Source organism: Diplotaxodon limnothrissa, linkage group LG17 (genome assembly GCF_057381915.1).
Source record: "Diplotaxodon limnothrissa isolate DT_005_m linkage group LG17, D_limnothrissa_male_GT1.1, whole genome shotgun sequence".
Lineage (NCBI taxonomy): Eukaryota > Metazoa > Chordata > Actinopteri > Cichliformes > Cichlidae > Diplotaxodon > Diplotaxodon limnothrissa.
The window spans coordinates 17,474,300-17,482,743 of NC_140612.1; positions in this window are offsets into that span (position 1 = coordinate 17,474,300).

The window sequence follows — 8,444 nt, forward strand, 5'->3', positions numbered from 1 at the left end:
GGATGGGTTTTATCTGATACCGGTGCCAAACCGGTACTTTTGAAACGGTGCCGGTGCTTAAACGGGCTGCTGCTGCCATCATCATCCGTCATCATTTCTGCTACACTGGCAGGGCTAGGGGCCAGGACTCTACTCTTCGGGTTCTTGGGGGATGTTGCTAACACCAGGTCCGATAACAAGCACCACACCCGCAGTAGACGTGCTCGGTGTGAGGTCTTGCAGCAAGCTATCAAATATGGTGCATTTCTCGGTTTTTAAAAAAAACGCTATGTCTTCTCAACACCATCTATTCTGACCATGGTAATTCAAGAGGAGCAGCAATTTTAGCTCTTGATGCATACAAAGCCTTTGATCAGGTTGAGTGGTTTTATATGTTCGAGTCATTACGGAAGTTTGGGTTTGGTGAAATATTTATATCTTGGGTAAAATTAGTATACGCAAATTCAATCTGTTCAGTTCTCACAAATGGAGAGAGGTCCGTGCCATTTCCTTTGCAGCGCTCTGTTCAGCAGGGCTACCCCCTGTCCCCTGCTCTATTTGCTCTGGCATTAGAGCCCCTTGCGATTAAGATAAGAGCACATCCAAAAATACAAGGGCTCTTGGTCGGAGGGGTTGAAACTGTTATTAGTTTGTACGCAGACGATGTACTATTATACCTGCGTAATGCAGAAGAATCTGTACCATCCCTTCTTAATCTGGTCACCTCATTTAGCAAAATTTCAGGATATACAATTAACTGGGTTAAAAGTGAACTTGTGCCTTTATCTAAAACCGGTTTGCCAAGTTTTCTTTGTAATGTTCCATTCAAAATAGTTAACGACCATCTCACATACCTTGGATTAACTGTTCCTAAAGATCCCAAATTAATTTTTAGCTTGAACTTTGCTGAATTCTTATCAACATTAAAGCATAACATCGAGTCATGGAAAATTCTTCCCCTATCTATGGTCGGTCGTATAAATTCCATAAAAATGGTCTCTCTTCCTAGATTTCTGTATCTTTGCCAAAATCTTCCTATTTATCTTACTTCCTCTTTCTTTAAGGAGTTGGACTCAATTATTACTTCTTACATATGAAACAACAAGAATCCTAGGATTTAAAAACTACATCTACAAAAATCCAAATTGGAGGGAGGTCTGAGTTTACCAATATTTAAACATTATTACTGGGCTGCAAATCTAAGAGCCTTGACCTTCTGGCAACAGACATCCCCAGTTCTTGGTGATTTCAACATCCCCTTTTGGGTTAAAATGGAGGCTGACATTGTAAGGGACTCCTCTCTAAAGGCCCTGCTTTTCTCAAAAGTAGGGAGGGCTGAGAGTCTTAAGAAACTGGGGTTTGTTCTGAAACAATCTGTGCAGATTTTAAACCAAATTAGAGGTTTTTTTGAACTGCCAAACTCCTCTGTGCAGGCACCAATATGTGATAACCATGCCTTTTTGCCTCCTTGGGATGATAAATCCTACTATGTTTGGAAGGAGAAGGGTTTAATAAAATTCAAAGATCTTTATATAGATGGAAAATTTGCATCATTTAATCAGTTTAAGCAAAAGTTCGATTTACCGCATTCACATTTTTACTGTTACCTACAAGTCATTTTATGCAATCCAATATGAAGAATTACCAAGATATTCCACACGAACATAACCTTTTTAAGGTGTTCCTGAGCCCTCCTTACTCCAAACATTTGATTTCTACAATTGTACATTTGTTTGAAGTGCACTTCAATGCTCCAGCATTGAAGTGCAGACTACGAGGATAAGAGATGCTTGGAGGGAGGAATTGGGCATGGAAATATCAGAGTCAATGTAGGACAAATGCCTATCAAAAATTCATTCCTGCTCTGTTAACAGCAGACATCAATTAATACAATTTAAAATTGTCCATCGGCTACATTATTCCAAGGTTCGGATACACAAAATTTATCCTTCAACTTCCCCCATATGTGACAGATGTAAAACATCAGAGAGCACATTGGCTCACGCTTTCTGGCATTGCCCCTCATTGATCAATTTTTGGTCCAAAATATTTAATTGGTACTCTAAAGCTTATGGGATTTCCATCTCACCCAATCCAGAAATTGCAGTTTTTGGCTGTGTACGTTCCAGAACTATCCCTGCGACTGTGCGGGTGCCAATCGACCTTGGAATGATGATTGCGAAAAGACTTTTTCTAAAGGAATGGAAGTCTGCTGCTCCTCCCTCCTTCAGTGTCTGGCTCAATGACATGTTATCAGTCATTCAGCTGGAAAAAGTTTGATACCTACAAACACCTGCAGCAAATGTTTTCTCAAAATCCTGGACTCCGTTTTGTACTCACCTTGAGAAAGCTCACGTTGTATAAACATGTACCATGGCACTGCAATTTCCCTGTTTATTACATATTCATGACATTTAATTCATTATGGATACTGGTAGTTTCTAATTTTAATGTTTTCTTTCTTTTTCTTTTGTCTTTCTCTATAGATTATTATTATTGTGCTATTTCTTGCCCTATCATCTCAGCGCCTGAGCTGTATTTGTTTGTTGATGGGGTTTTCTATGCTGAAAAAATTAAAATAAAATATTGGGAAAAAAACGCTATGCTACGCCAGGTGTTTCATCAGATTCGAGGTGTTACCTCCTTTGCACAGTATCACCTTAAAGCACTTGTTGCAGGCTGCTGAGTTTGCATCTTTTGCTGTGAAGTACAGCCAGACTTTTGACTGCTTCGCCTTGAGCATGTTTAATCCGTAGCTCTGCTCTAAAAGAACGTACGTACCTGGGCCTGCCTACTATCCTGGGAAAGGTAAAATGATTGGCTAGAATCCAAAGTGTATGACATCTCAGGAAAAAAGCACCGAAATGTGCGCTGCTTTTCGGTCTGGTTACTACCGCTTATGTCAGAACATACTGGTACCCATCCCTAGTTGTCATTATGTTCATTCCAGTCAGCTGTTTCCCCATCTGTTTCCACTTCCCCTGATAACCTCCTGTGTGCATTTAGTGTGTGTGTTTTCATTCATTCCTCATCTGATCGTCTGCTGTCATGCCATGTTCCCAGGTCTACATGCCAAGTTGTTGCGTTTAAGGTTTTTCATATCAGGGTTTCCTGTTTATGTTCAGAGTTGTTTAATGTTTAGCCTTAGTTCACCCAGTTTAGGTTAGTGTTTAGTTTTGCCTTTGCCCCTTGTTTGGTATTTTTAAAACCAGCCTTTAACAAACGGCTCGTGTTCAGTAAATATCAAGTTTGTCTCCACGCTTTGTGTTCTCTGCACTTGGGTCCACCTCCTCACTCCACACAGTCTGCTTCAGCCAGACTGTGGCAAAACGTTGCTGTAATTGGACCAGAATTTGTGCATTTTGCTGTAAATGATGAACATCCTGATAACAAAGCAGAGAGTTAATACCCTACAGCTTATGACAAAATTTGATCCGAAGTGATTGATGGCCCTAATCACGACCTTTTGACCTCCCGCCCCCCCCGGAAGCGTGTAATGAGCGTGACGAATCGCATCCGGAGAAGGGGGGTGGGAAACCCCCCGCGTGACGAATCGCATCCGGAGAAGGGGGGGTGAACCCCGGAAGTGCGCCATCTGTTGCTAACCGTGTCGAATTGCATCCTGAGAAGGGAGGGGGGAAACCTCCGGAAGCGCGTCATCTGTTGCTAAGCGTGTCGAATTGCATCCTGAGAAGGGAGGGGGGAAACCTCCGGAAGCGCGTCATCTGTTGTTGGAAAAAAAGTTTTTAGAGGGAGGGGGAAACCTCCGGAAGCGCGCCATCTGTTGGAGGAGAATAAAAAAAGCAGAGAGGAGGAGTCCGTCACAATTTCTAAGTCACAGACACACAAGATGGATTTCCTTCTGCAGCCCAGCAGCGTTCCTGTGTCCGATGAGATCTGCTCTCCCAAAGAAGAAGGCTTTGAATATGACATATTCAAATACAGCATATTTACTATGGAAGGCCTCGATCCGGACCTTATGACCCTACCGGAAATACTCCGGAAGTGTCTAGTCATTTTCAGACCTGATGCGTCATGTTCCCTAAGCACAGCGGTGATGCAGCAGATGATTCTGTGATGTATAGAGAGACAGAGCGGATGTAATTTTACTTTCTTAAGCTGCACCGGCGTTTGTAATGGAAATAAAGAGTGACTTCCTGTAGAGATTTCAATAGTATTTTATTTTCCTATAATACAGACGCTGTAAAAAACCTTTAAGATACACCATAGCTTGTGATGAAAAGAAGAACTTTCTATCCGCTTGTAACCTACAGGCTGTCTATGTGTAAAAAATGAATAAATATCCCTTAGTGAATACTACTTTTCCTTTTGAGAGACTGAAAAACAAACCATAATTGCCGTGACAGGCGATCTTGTTTCACGCACACACCGCGGGTCAAGGAGGAATGAGACGGCGGAAGAGTTTTTTTCTTCATTACTTTTACAATGGGTTTTCTCAATAGACAGAAAATGATGATGCTGAGGAGTCAACAGCCGATATTATCATTGCTTGTAACCCGGTAAATAATTTCGTACATCTCCCAATAAAATAAGTCTTAGTGGAAAAAAGCTCATATTCGAATAAGTTTATTAAAGCACCCCCCTCTGTGGGAAAGAGTTTTTTTTCTCAGAGTCAAGTTTAAACCATGAGGAGAGTTTTGTCAACAGGAGACGGGTTTTGTCCATTTGGTAAAACAAATATCCGCCTCAAAGTCGTATTTTACCGTTGCAGAATGTGGAAAACAGACGGCGTTCGCAAGAAGGCAATCAAAAAAAAAAAAAAAAAAAAAAAAAGGAAATTGGATACCTCCAACTCTCCCGACTGCACACACACACACACACACACACACACACACACACACACACACACACACACACACGCTTGCATAGATAAACTCTGAATATAGTAGTGGGACTTCAGCTGTTTATGTAACTTACTATCTTAAGACTTTTGTGTCTACAATAATTAGTTTCCTTGGAACCAGATCCCTACCTGTTAATAATTCTCCACTGTACCCATGGTTCAGAAAATTACAGTCAGCCTGCCAGGGACACGTCACTCAGAGATAGCTGTCAATGTGGGATTTTTTTCTCCCCTTTTGTTCAGTTAAAGCTGCCTTTCATTCTTCAACACAGCTTAAACTCTAATAGGTAAGCTTTCTTGTAATTTCTTAGTTCTGCAGGCTTCTTGAAAGACATCCGAGACTCTTCTTTGGATGCTGGCTGCCTTTTGTTTTGTTTTCTGTCAAGATGATCCCACACCGCTTCGATTATCTTGAGGTTCGAACCCTGGAGAGATCAATCCATGACTGATGCGTTGTTTCATCCAGGCATACTTTGACTACATTGGCAGTATGTTTGCGATCATTGTCGTACTGAAAAATGAAGTTGCTGCCAATCAGACACTACGTGGTAATACATGGTCGATCAAAATCTGGTGGAACTTTTCTACATTCATAATTTGATTAATTTGGATAAGAGCTCCAACAACACTGGCTGAAATCCAGCCTCAAAGCACGGTAGAGTATCCACGCTGTGTTAAAGACAGCTATAGACATTCACTGTTGTATCTCTCTTCGGACCTCTTCCGTGCATATTTCAAATTTGGATTCATTACTCCATAAGACATATTACAGCTGATTTCTTTTTCCAGTCAATTTCTTGTGTAATTTGGCACACCTCAGCCTTATTTTTCTCTGTTCTCCTTCCTTAAGAATGGCTTATTAACAGTCACCCTTCCAACTCAGATAACTTTTGATGAGGTTTCATGAAATGTTTACAGCACTTGAGTTACTCGCCACGGCCATCCTAAATGCTAAGAACACTAAACTTTAATTCTAAATTACGTAATTAACGTTAACCAGAAAAAACAAGCCAAAGTCGAAATGTTGCTGAGCTGACCTGTGGTATGCTATGTCTTCTAAAGCACGTATAATGTAAACAGAACTGGTCTTTGCACAGAAGCCTGTGGAGCTTCATAATTAACCTCAGTGTGTGAAGAGGACTCTCCATTTAATAATAGCTGTAATAAAATGTTCTGGCCGACGGTGTTAAACGCTGCACTTGGGTCTAGCAGGGAAGATTTCAACTTTTCAATACGAATGAAGGCTGAAAACTGATTAGATTAATGTCTGATGATCTTTTCTATGCTTCTTCAAGTTTGTAACACCAAACATATTAAAGGATGATGTAAGGCTCACAGGAAGAGTTTAATTAGACACACATTTACTATTTTTCTTTATACTCTTTCTTTCTTGACATGTTTAATATGCTTACTATCAGAGGAGAAAATAACCCTTGTGTAGTTTAAAAACTTTTTATTTAATCAAACTGTAATGTTGTTGAACTCTGACGGACGTGTCTTTTAATCTTGTCAACAAATCCTTAATCATCTAAATCTGCCATTTATCATCTAGTAAAATGTTCCCTCTGCTTCTGTTGCACATCTCCCCGGACACTCTCTGCTTCACCTGTCCTGTGCAGCTGGTTCAACCCTTGCCTGCCTCCTTAAACTGGGGTGTTTAAATCTCTTTACCTCTGTTGTGAACTTCACACAAAGTTTGTGGTAACAAAATCAAACTGACGAGGATCTCGTTTGAAAAACACACACACTCACGAGACAAAATAAAAACAGACTGCTCAAAGCAAAAGCAGAGCCCTCACAGCTGGTAGTACAAACATAGTGACAACATGCGTATTAGATACCCTCAGTGCCAAAAGCATAAATATGAAAAAATGTGATCACCAAGAATATCCTAACAACGGCATTGAGGTGGGTGTTACAGTAAAAAAAAAAAAAAAAAAAAAAGCAGCCAAATTTTCATCTGAAAATGTTGAATTTTAGTAAAAACAATGCTCTGTAGTTTGATACTGTCGTTACAGACTAAGCAGATGTTTAAAGCCTTTGGACGCACATTTGAAACGCACTCATTCTCCTTATCAGCTGGAAACATTAAAGCCGTAAAATGACTTTTTCAAACGGATAAAAACTATTGAACAGCAGCAATGTTGAGCCTGTTCCAAAATTTGAATGTACATGTGTTGAAGGTGCGGGTCTTGTTGAATTATTAAACATACATTCTTTAATTTTTCGAGCCACAAAAACAACAACTTTTAATTTTCTTCTGCTTGAGTATCGGCCTCGGGTAGCTCTACTTATCATTGCTCAGTCAGTTGTCTGTTTGTGCTACTTTTTTTTCAAGGAGCAGTGGATTATTGGTAAGGGTGACTTTATGTGTTTAGTTACTTAAGTGGAAGTACTGTGGATAGTTTTACCTTACATACATAGATCTACCAATACAGCTTCTGAGGTAACTGTTTACAAAATGTTATAATCTATTCAAAGGTTCTTTGCAATTTTACATTGATAAACATTATCCTTAACACATTTGGCCCACATAAAGTACTATGGCCATCACACGGTCATTTAGAATTGTTTAAATAACTCGTGTCTTAAGTCCTTCCATCAAACAGAAAATTAAAAAAAAAAAAAAAAAACATGGTTCGCTTTTACATCACAAAATGTTAGAAATATAAGTCGTTCATAACAAACTGAAAGGTTGGGAGTTTAAAAATGCAAACCGATGGAAGAATCAGAATCAGAATACTTTATTGATCCCTGGGGGAAATTATTTTTTGTTACAGTGCTCCATTTTAAACCAACATTAAGACAAGACAGACAATACACTAACTAAGAATAGTACAATATATACATACGTCACTCATAAATAAATAGCTGGAAAGAAACATGTGTAGTTGTAGCAGCAAACAGTGTGTTAAGTGGATGCGTTGTACAGGGAGCCACAGGCAGGAATGATTTCCTGTGTCGTTCAGTGGTGCTTTTTGGTAATCTCAGTCTCTCACTGAACGAGCTCCTGTGACTGACCAACATGTCATGGAGTGGGTGGGAGGTGTTATCCAACATTGTCTTTATCTTGGACAGCATCCGCCTCTCCGACACCACCTTGAGGGAGTCCAGCTCCATCCCCACAACATTGCTGGCCTTACGGATCAGTTTATTAAGTCTGTTGGCATCTGCGACCCTCAGCCTGCTCCCCCAGCATGCAACAGCATAGAGGATCGCACTGGCCACAACAGACTCATAGAAAACTCATAGAAAATAGGAAGCAGAAGTAGAAGACTATAACGTCTCAGAGCACACGGTGTCTATTATTGTGTAGACATGTATAAATAAGAGCTTAATAAAGATGCTTAATTTCTTAAGAAATAAACAGGTGGAGGGATCTTTATCAAAAGTGGATGTTGCATCTGTGGCTAAACCACTGTACCCAAAAACTTTAAAAATCTACTGTGTGTGAGGCTGTGTAAGTAAAGCTTGCCCTTCACACCCGCGTGTAACAAACCATTTGTTGGGGGTTGTGGATTTGACACCTCAGCATTGTGAAAGTGGGGAAACATGTTTCTGACTGTGCATAAGATTCCTCCTTACAACTTAGAATCTCAGT